Source organism: Acomys russatus, chromosome 11 (genome assembly GCF_903995435.1).
Source record: "Acomys russatus chromosome 11, mAcoRus1.1, whole genome shotgun sequence".
In the NCBI taxonomy this organism is placed as follows: Eukaryota; Metazoa; Chordata; class Mammalia; order Rodentia; family Muridae; genus Acomys; species Acomys russatus.
In genome coordinates, this window is record NC_067147.1 from 17,963,376 (window position 1) to 17,975,121 (window position 11,746).

Below are 11,746 nucleotides of genomic sequence, written 5' to 3' on the forward strand. Positions count from 1 at the left end.
TCCTGTCAACCCCATTGAGAAATCCCAGCAACTCTCATCAATGAAAGAGTGTCCTTTTTAATGGCCTGAATTTGATTCCCCATCCGTGTGGACGTAAAATAGAAGTGAAAGTGTCAAATATAGAAATACGTTTCTGAAGAAGCACATCTGATCATGTGTGATTTGGTCTGGGTGTGCTGGTAATCTGTAGGAAAATGCTACAGTTGCAGAAAGTGTCTGAGTCTTGAGCAATTAGAACAAGGGAGGGAGCAAAGTGAAGACTAACTTTCAGTCAGTAGTTTGATTACATCGAAAAAGTTTAAAGTCCTATATTCTTTAGAAGGAAATCTCCTTTCCAGAAATTTCTCAAGCTAATGAAAAAGTAACTTATCTATCTATCTATCTATCTATCTATCTATCTATCTATCTATCTATCTACCAATCTATCCATTTATTATTTTTGTTTTGTTTGAGACAGGATTTCTGGTGTAGCCTTAGCTCTCCTAGATTCATTCTGTAGACCAGGCTAGCCTCAAACTCGCAGAGATCTACTTGCCTCTGCCTCCCCAAGTGCTGGGATTACAGGTAAGCGTCACAACACCCAGTTGAACCAGTAATCTATGAGGAGTTGTATCTTATAGTTCTTTATTTTTTTGCTTACACTGACTTTAAGAATATTTTCAGTATAGTTATATGAAGTTTCTATCTTTCCATCTATTATCTATCTTCTTTTGTACTTTACTTTCTTTCTTTCTTTGTTTCTTTCTTTCTTTCAGTAGTGAAGTTCTAGTCCTAATGCACTATTTTAAAGTAAACTGGGTTATTTCCAACCATGGCATATTTCTTGCTCTCAGTAAGCAAGAAATGTAATTCCACGCATTAGGAAAGGAGTGGGTACATGCATACTTTTATAAAATTTTCAACCTGGGTTAAAACAAACAGGATTGAACTCCATAGTTAACAAAATTACCCGGGTGCTCAGTTGCATAGACATGCTAAATAATTACTATATAGTATTATCAAGTTTATATATTTTTTGTTTTGGGGGCTCTTTTCTAAAGTCATCACTAGGTAATAAAGAATCTTCATTTGGAGAAAATACAAATTTGTGTGCAAAGATGAGGAGTAACAATGAATGTTAAACTCAAATGTACAATATTATTTTACCATTAGAATTCAGCATTTATAATACTTAATGAAACAATGAGCAATATTTTTGAGGTTGGGAAGGCAGAAGAAAGAAAATCAAATTTGAATTATGATGATATGCTCGTCATTGAATCTATTAAATCCACTTGCCCTTAAGACTTCTTGCTATTGTGGAAGACATTTCACAAGGTTGTAATTACGTTTTATTTTTTCCTCTTTGCATTTAGGCTGTAGCTTTATTAAATTATTCATTATAATATACCAACTTTAAACCAAAATAGTGTATAAATATAAGATCATGTAACTTCAACACAGCATTAGAGCCTTAGGACCTAAACAAAGGTATGCATTCTACTCTATTATTTCCTGATTTTTCACTTGCATTCTCCATGGCTTTAGATGCCTCTAGTGCTACAAATTAAGGACTCTGTGCCTTTACCAATGAAACTGTGTACTTTCCAAAGACCCAATAACTAGATACCCAAGAGCTAGAGATGAATTGTTGAATCACAGTGTGCTTTACATATTTTTCCAAATGACTAGAAACAAAGAAAACAAATATGCAGGATTTTTAAAATTTATTTTCATTTGGCGGGTGTTGTAGAGTGATTATATTATTTCCCTTTTCTCTTTATTCCCTCTAAACAATGCCATATACTCTTCCTTGTTATCTTTCAAACAAATGATCTCTCTTTTTTATTAATTGTTGTTGCATTACTGAAGAAACCAAGTAAAAAGATGACTTTAGATGATGGACAAATAATAGAAATGAGAACAGCAGAATTAAATTGATCTGAAGGTGAAAACAGGAAAAAACAGAGGTCTAACTAAGGAGGTGGAGAGGAGAGTAAAATAATAATAAGGGTGTCTGGAAAAGTCACAGGGAAGGCACACAGGCTTTTTTTTTTTTTATTAGAAAAAACTAAGTTTATGGAAGACAAGAAAAAAAAGACATTTTCACAAAAGAATATAATGAAATCTGTTGTATGTGGATAATATTTTGTTATAGCCAGTGTTTAGGTGTTAGTCATTTCTTAAGATCTCTGTGACTCGGAGTCACAAACACAGGCATAAGGAACCAGTGAGATAGAGGGTTTCAGTTTTGTTTTTTGCCATGCATAAATATGTGTGATAGTGAGTTAATTGAGAGAAAGAAAGTCGTTTTGACTCAAAATTTGTGTTGGGATAGTGCTACCAATTTTACTGACAGGTCCATTTGTAGTCTTATTCTTTTATGTACATCTATATTGTGAAAAATAATAAGATTTAAGTTCACCATCCCTTTCTTTTTGGTAGGCAGGAACTACTGTCCCCCCTTCCTGTACTATTAAATATGATAGATTCTAAATGTGAAAATTTAGCTAGGGCCTAGAGATAGTGGCAAAGTCAGTAAAGAGCTAGCTGACCATTCATCAGAACATATGTTTGCTCTCCCAGAGCCCATGTAAGAGTCTGGTACAGCTGCCTGCTCCTGTTACCTCAGCACTGCTGAAAGAAGACAGACAGGTGGATCACTAGACTTCACTGGCAATGGGTATAGCAAACTTAATGAGCTACAGGCTCTTCAAGAGGCACTATCTTACAATAAATAAGATGGAGAATGATCTAGAAAGATTCAGGAAGCTTACAGATGGATGTTATACACATATAAATACACACAAACGCACGCCTCTCTCTCACATACAAATATTAGGCAATGTTCACTAAGTAAGGAAAGAATATGGGTGTCTGCATGCATTGTTTAACATATGCCTAATTACAGAAGTTTATGCATAAGCTCACACATTCTTGTCTGAAAAGTTTCAAGGAAGAATGATAATAATTGCCACCTAGAACTTAATGTTATCAATTAGAAGTATGATATGAAGTCCACTCAATTCCAAGTGGATCAAAGACCTCAACATTAAATTGGATGCACTAAATCTCACAGAAGAGAAAGTGGGGGAATAGCCTTGGAAACATTGGTACAGGAGATAAGAAACAATTTCCTGAACAGAACATCAACAGCTTAGGCATCAATACAAACAATTTAAACATAGGATGCCATGAAACTGAATAGCTTCAGCAATGCAAAGGACACCATCACACTGACAAAATGGCAGCCTATGGAATGGGAAAAGATCTTCACCAAGCCTACATCTGACAGAGGACTGACATCTAAAATATATAAAGAACTCAAGAAACTAAACAGCAACAGATCAACTAGCCCAATTAAAAAATGGGGCACAGAGCTTAACAGAGAATCCTCAGCAGAGGAATCTGTAATGCCTGAGAAACACTTAAAGAAATGTTCAATGTCCCTAGTCATCATGGAAATGCAAATCAAAATAACTCTGAAATTTCATCTTATACCCATTAGAATGGCTAAGATCAAAATCTCAAGTGACAGTACATCCTGGCAAGGATGTGGAAAAAGAGGAACACTCTTCCATTGCTGGTGGGAGTGCAAATTTGTACAACCCCTTTGGAAATCAATCTGATGCTTTCTCAGAAAATTTGGAATAGTTCTACCTCAAGACCCAGCTAAACCACTTGTGACGATATAGCCAAAAGATGCTCCACTGTACCATGAGAGCACTTGCTCAACTATGTTCATAGTCACTTTATTTGTAATAGCCAGAAACTGGAAACAACCCAGCTGTCCTTCAACTGCAGAATGGATAAAGAAACTGGTAAATTTACACAATGAAATACTACTCATCTATTAGAAACACAGACATCATGAAATTTGCAGGTAAATGGATGTCACCAAAAAAGATCAAACTAAATGGGATAACCCAGACCCAGAAAGACATGCATGACATGTACTCACTTATAAGTGGATATTAAGCTGTAAAGTACAGGATAATCATGCTACCATCCACAGATTAAAAAAAAAGCTTATAACAAGGAGGATCCAAGGCGGAGATGGTATTTGACTCTCAGTGAGAAGGGAAAATATTGTAGACATGGCAGGGGGATTGATAGACAGAAGGATCAGGTTGGAGGAGGGGTGGGAAGAGAAGCAGAAGGTTTTGGAGGGAGAGAGTACTGAGAGAGAAAACTGGATTCAGTGGAAGAAGAGGGATGTGGCACATCAGTGATGACCTAGAAACCTAGAACAATGGAAATTTCCAGGAATCTATGAGGGTGACTCTTGCTAAGACTCCTACCAATGAAGGATGTGAAACCTAAAATGGCTATCACCAATAACCAGAAAAGACTTCCAACAGAGTGATTAGGACACAAACTCAGACACAAAAACCTTAGACCTGCAATTTTCCCTGCCTACAAGAGGAGCAGGAATAAAGATGGAACAGAAATCGAGGGAAAGGCTAACCATTGATAGGTCCAGCTTGAGGCCAGTCCCCTGAGAGAGAGCCTAGCCCTGACACAGTATTCTGCTATACTTACAGAAGATCCCCTAGCATAACTGTCATCTGAGAGGCTTCACCCAGCACCTGATGGAAACTGATAACAATGACCCACAGCCAAACATAGGCAGAGCTTGTGGAATCCTGTGGAACAGAGGGAAGAACGATTGATGGAGACAGAAGAGGTTAAGGACACCACAAGAAAACCTGTAGGATCAACCAATCTGGGCCCAGAAGACTGAACTGCCAAAAGGAGAGCATCTTCGGGACAGAAATAGGCCCTCTGTTCTTTATGTGGACTTTATGTGGAACTCCTAACAGCAGGAGCAGGAGCTGTCTCTGACTCTCTTGCCTGCCTTTGGGACCCTTTCCCCTAACTGGGCTGCTGGCCACAAGAAGAGAAGATGTGCCTAGCCCTACGGTGACATGATATAGCAAAGTGTTTTGATATCCATGGTGGGGTGCTCCCCTTCTCTGAAGAGAAAAGGAGGATTGGAGTATGTAGGGGAGGGGAGGGGAGAGTGAGGGACTGGAAGGGGAGGAGGGAGGGGAAGTTGTGGTCAGGATGTAAAGTAAATTAATTAATTAATTAATAAAAACCCCAGAAGTATGATACCAAAGTGATCCTCTTGCTAAATGACAATATTTTTCAATAGTCATGATTTGTCATGTCATTGCTTTTGCAAAAAAAATTGCCAAAGATTTCTTAGGGTCTCTGTTTTCTCATTCCACTGGAAGATGAGTTGTCAGTGTCTCATGATTTGCTCTAGAAATGTTTCTCCCATTACTTATTACAGTTGTCTCTACTGTTCACAAATTCAATATAGTTGGAGTTTTTCAGGACCCTGTGGAAAGGTGTTTAGACTCCCTAAGGTGTCGTGACCCCCAGGTTTAGAACCACTCACTAGAAGCTGCTACTTCATGGTCTCCTAGGACTCAGTGTTGTCAAATAGAAATATGATACCAATCTGATCTTATTTCATTAAATAGAAAAGCATTTAATGTTAAAGGTAACTAGTTGTATTTTTTTAACATTTACTTATAATGTGGAAACACATGTGTGTGGATATGTGCTTATGAGGGCCAGTGACTGGAAGCCAAAAGAGGCCATCAGATTTCCTGGACCTGGATCTACATTTTATATATTGTGAGTTGCCTTTTCATGCTGCTGGTAACTGAGCTCAGATCCTCAGCAAAATCAATGACTACCCCTAGCCATTGACTCATTTCTCTGGTGCCTGGCTGTGTGTTTTAGGAATATCATGTATTCATTCTTTCTAATAGCAGGCATGATTTTCTTTTTTAACCTTGTGCTCAGCATTAGCCATCACTTGATTTAGCAGCATTCATGAATCTTAAATATCCAGCAATTACTTGTCTTTTCACATGTGATTGTGGTATTCTGTGAGTATCTCATTGTAGATTTATAGGTGACAATACTTATTTAGGAGTTTACTTTGTGATGATCATATGGGAGGCACAGAACATATCATTAGAAGTGCAGCACTACCCTAGCTTCTGGGTAACTTTTTCTTGAGGTTACATATTCCCCATGGTATGTCTGTAGTTTTTTTCCCTAAGTTCTCAACCTCAGTGCTTTGGCTTAGAAATGGAACAGTGTGCTCTGACATACTTACTATGTAAAGCTGTGGAAGGAGCAGGCAGGTTTCCCAGTGATCTAAATATAGTTTCTCCATTAATGGCTTTGGCAGTTGATAGGGCTCCTCTGATCCATGTTCCCCTGACCCTCAGCATGAAGAATTCCCAGGCCTCTCCCACTCCAGCAAAGATACTCATAACGATATTTTGATAATTCTTTCTTCAAACAGTTCATTCTCATTTACTTAATTATTTGATGAGTTCTTTAAAATGTCTTGCTAATAGCTTTCTTTTCTAATTCCTTCATTGTCAGAAAGGAGTTCTCCCTGGCTTGCTTTTTAAAAAAAAAATCTGTATTTCAATCCCTACACCTTTGACCACTTATATAAGTCAAAATCTGTGTAAAATTGATGACGCATTGATATTAAGTCAGTCTTTTTATGGCTATCTTTTGTGATACATGCTGAACAGGGGGAGAGTAACTGAAATAATTTCTGTTCTCTTGTTTTAAACCCAAGAATCAACTTCTGATTGAACACTATCCTGTTGTTTCTATAATAAAGAAAAAGAAAATAATACAGATTCAAATATTTTCCATAAGCTTCAAAGATAAGTGATCGGAATAACATTATTTCCGAAGATTGTAATAATACTGAAACTTAACTCAGAAACTCTGGAGGAAGAAAGGCTTAGCATGTTGGTTTTACATACTTGCCTAAATATTAGATATATCTTGCCTAAATATTAGATATATCTCAACTAGGTTGAAGCACGTATAGGATGAAGGCAACTAAAGATTAAATTTACACAAAAATCTTACTGAAGTATCTATATTCTGGATCATTGATACAAAAAGAAGCACAATGTCAGATGTGCAAGCAAGAATGGATATTGTCACAAAAATTTAAGAGCACATCTTGTATCCTTGTTGGTATGGGAGGCTATCTTCCCTTTCAATAGAAGGTCACTTAAAGGTTTTCATTTTTTTCAAACAAAAAATTAAGCTGACTTGTGAAATGTAGGTAGTATTTACTGAAAAGCCATATTTTTTGTATGTGGAATATGGAAGACATGTCCAAGAAGGTATGGGTTATATTTTTTTCTAGTTAGCACTCTGTTACTATGATATAAAAATCCCAATGCAATTATTAATGTGTCTTCTAGAAGATTTCAAATGGATCTTATGGAATATTTATATTACAAAACCATCTTTGTGGATTTTACTCTAAGTTATTTTCTTTTGTTTCATTATAATATGGAGAAAATACAGAGTTTTATGGCAGTCTCACAGTGAACCTATTCTTTTCAACCTGGCTTAAGTATTTATATAAAAAGAAAGGAACATTATTAACTATTCTAATTCTTGACTAAAGTATACATAAAATCTATCCATTCTTTATTTCATAAGATGTGTTCTTTTTTCATAACAAAATGAAATCTCTAGAAGAACAATGCATTTTGTTTTATATTTAAAACATGTTAATGTTTGTGTGTATGTGTGGAGAACATGTGTCTAAATGTGCAACTTTTGAGCTTGATGTGTTATGATCAAATCTGAGTAATAAACCCTTCTATCTAAAACATTCATTATTTCTATGAGTTAGAAACTGTTCATACTATTCTATCTATTTTGAAATATATAATTCTGATAGATTGTAGGTGGCACGCTATCCTATTGACAGAATTAAATACTATACTCTCTCTGTTTTGGTGTGCCTTCCATGATCTCCTTCCACCTTCCCTCCTCTCACTGTCTCCAGTCTCTAGTGACTACTTTACTATCTCCCTTTTCTGTTTTTGTTTTGTTGTTAGCTTGTACAGATGAATGAGAATACATACTATTGCCTTTTTTCTGAGGGATGCCATCTTGTTCTTTACAGTAGCTGTACTAAGTTAAGCCCATACCCATCAACAGTGTATCAGCTCTCTTTTCTCCAAATTCTCATCAGGAATAGTGACTGTGATGAACGGGAGGCAATGAGATCTCATTGCGACTTTGAGTTACATTCACTCGACTTTTGGTGATGCTATTTTTAATGTGTTTTCTTTAAAGAATAATCTATGTAGATTTTTTTTTGCCATTTTTATATAAACTCTTCTCTCATTTGAGATTCATAAATATTATGGATACCAACATCTTGTAGGGTGAGTAGTTTGTAAGTATTTTCTTCCATTGAGCAAGATATCTCTTCATTCTGCTAATTGCTTTCTTTTCCATTGCAGAAACTTTTTAATAATGACATAACGCCCTTTGCCTATTTGTACTTGTTTGTTGTCTGTACACTTGTGGTATTATTTTTTATAATGTATAAAAGTTTCCTAAAATATCTCCCTGTATGTTGTATTCCAATAATGTCAGATTTTTAGGAATTTAGGCCTCTGGTCAAATTAAGATTGATTTTTGTTGATGGTGCCACACAGTGATTTAGGTTTGTTTTGTTATGCATATGTTTATCCAGTTCCCCCAACATCACTTACTGAAAAAGTTGCTAATGTTGTTTGTTTGTTTCCTTTAATTACACTGTCATATATGTCATATATCTCTTCTATTTGACTGGAGTGTATGATGGTTTCTATAGCAGTGTCATGCTCTTCATTGCTACAACTTTGTAATATGTTTTGTAGTTGGATATTATGAGGCCTGCAGATCTTTTCTCCTCAGAATTGCTCAGACTTGTTGAGGTCTTTTTTTGTTTTGTTTTGTTGGGTTTTTTCCTTCCTTCCTTCCTTCCTTCCTTCCTTCTTTCTTTTCTTCCTTCCTTCTTTCTTTTCCTCTCACAGACAAGTCATTCACACAGCATGTTTTAACCATGTTTCTGCCTAGTACAATTCCTCTCAGACCTTCCCCATCCAACTTCAATTCTTTTTTTCCTTTATACAGTTAAAATGAACAAAAACAAGAAGCATACAGGGAAAAAAAAGAAATAAATAAAAACAAATAAGAAAAAGACTAAAAAGACAAAAAAATGCCCAAAGGAAAAAGAGACAAAAAAGTACAAAAATATCATTGACTTCATTTTATGTTAGCTAAATACTCCTGGATATAGGGTCTTCCCTCAAGTGTGGCTTGTATACCCAGTGAGACTCCACTGGGGAAAATGATTTTTCCTTTGTAAGTAGATACCATCTGCAGATAACTTCCTTGGTTAAGAGTGAATGCCTTGTCCACTTCCCCTTGTTAGTGCTGAGACACCCTATCTGGTTTGAACCTACCTAGGCTTTGTATGTGCTGCCACAGCTCACATGTGCCTCTGTCCTGTGGTAGCTGGAAGATATTGTTTCTTTGTAGTCATCCATCACCTTTGACTCTTACAAAGATCCCTGAGCTCTGGGGGCAAGGGTTGGATGAAAATTTCCTTCTTAGGACTCCTCCAAAGTCTTCACTCTCTGCACATTGACTAGTTGTGGGTTTCTGTGTCAGTTCCTGAAAGAAGCAGCTTTTCTGATGAGGCCGGGAGGCAGATACTGATCTATGGATATAAAAATATGTAATTAGAAATTTGCATGGCTATGCTACTTTAGTACAATACCAATATTAATATTTTTTGGCTGGGGACTTTTGTAGATCCTCATTCATTTTAAATTATTTTCCATGTTTCTGTGAAGAATCTCATTGGTATTTTAGTGGCAATTACATTGAGTCCATGTGTCATTTTGGAAAATACCACATATTAAGAACAGGAATAGTTGCAGTATATGAGTGTAATATATATATACATACACTCTGTTTTTCAGTTTTCCTTCTCTGCTTTATAAGAGTAACAAGAGTTTTTAATCACAGTGATCTCTCTAGCTCCTTAAATATCCTTCAGATAATAAATATGCAATAATCTCAACTGTTTATGGTTAATATACTTCAGGAATTTATAATTAAGCCTGGATTAGTGAAACTTTACATCACAATTTTATTTTATTTTTCTTTCCCTAAAACAAGGTTTCAGTATGTTGGTTGTCTCTAAACTCCCCCACTTGAAGTTATTCTTCAGTCTGAGCACCCTAAAGCTGAGATTACACACTTGACATGCTTAGTATCAGAGTGGACTTTCAGCTTGCCTATGTTTTGTTTTTGTTTTTGTTTTACTTATAGTAATGTTACTTACATTTCTTCTTAATTACTGCTTCTTTTCTTCAGAGGATAAAAGATATCAAAAAGAGTTTTAGGCAAAACATTACTTGTATACTCTTTAAATTATAAAGTAGAGGAGTGTAGGCACTATGATGATCACACTTGGCAGCTTGGTACTTTTAAGTGCTCCAAAGAGAGGTGGATGTTTGTGTGTACCCAGCCAAATATATCATATCTATGAAATAGAGAACACAGATAAAAATACAAAGGTATAATGGAAGTTATGCCGTCTGAATAACTTCTTGGCAGATGATTTTTTTTCTCCTTCAAGTAACAGTACACCTTAGGACTTCTGAAAAGATCACTGGAAACCCGAAGAATAAATATCTGCTTTATATTTTCCCCAGATAAGCTGTTTTTAACGGTTAAGGCAAGAGAGTGCTACTAACATATAGAAAAAAGTGACAGGTGCCAGTTTTGTTATTAAATCCCAGCCTTGGAGACTCTGAATTACAAATGAGTCCTCTTATTGGCTGCATGCGTGAGGGGTCAGGGGATGAGAGAGTGTGACCGGAGCAGAATGGGTTTCACTTCACTGCACCACTCCAAAGTCTTCATTAAACATGGACATAACATTTGCACTTGTTTTGTTTGTTCTAGACAGTTTGGATAATTACCCTCTCAAATGGTGTGCACCCGTGTAGATTTGTGTATTTATCCAGGGGAGGGGAGGAGGCATGGTAGGAGAAGGATGAAGGTTCATTGCACTATTTATTTTAAACATTCCATGGTGATTGCATTTCTCAACCTCCACACAGAACCTCATCATTTGGTCCTGAAAACGGCTTCTTCAGGTCATTCAATTGAAATTTCATTTCATTTTAAGGGTAGCTTTTCACTTTGTGCCCTCCCTGCCATGGCAAATCTGGGAACCCCCATTGGCTCAGAAACGAACTCTGCCCTCTGCCAGAAAGAAAATGAAGGAAAGAACTGAACCCTAAAGAGAAAAGGACGACCAGCCTATGAACCTCCTCCCTCTAAACAAAAGAGGTCAGTCATCATGAGGAGAGACTACTGGTCCTTGTTAGGCTCTTAAGGGTGCTGGTTGGGTGGGGCTGATATTCTGAGAAATCCGTCATGTAGTGATCTGAACACTGATTTCAGGTTCAGTACAAATGGGTTCCCAGTGACAGCATTTCTTGTCAAATTTGGCTGAGAATTTAGCTTGTTGCCGGTCTATGCTGGTTTATTAACTTCATTTGCAAATCTTAAGCTCCTTTCTGCCAGAAAGACAGTCTTTCTTTTTTCTTCGCAACAAAGGGGGAAAACCAAGGCAGCACGTGCTATTATACCACCTAGTAAAACCCAGTCACTAGGACAGTCACACCAAAGCTGGGAAAGGTTATTTATACAAACAGAAAGGATTTTCTCTCAGAACGGATTTCAGAGTGCAACCAACCATCACAACTTACATAGAGAGAACTGGCAATTCTCTTACACATGTTTTCTTTTTGTTTAATATATTTATACATTTGAAATTAAAATATAATTACATCTTTTCCCTTTCCTTTCCTCTCTCAAATCCTTCCCACATACCCCT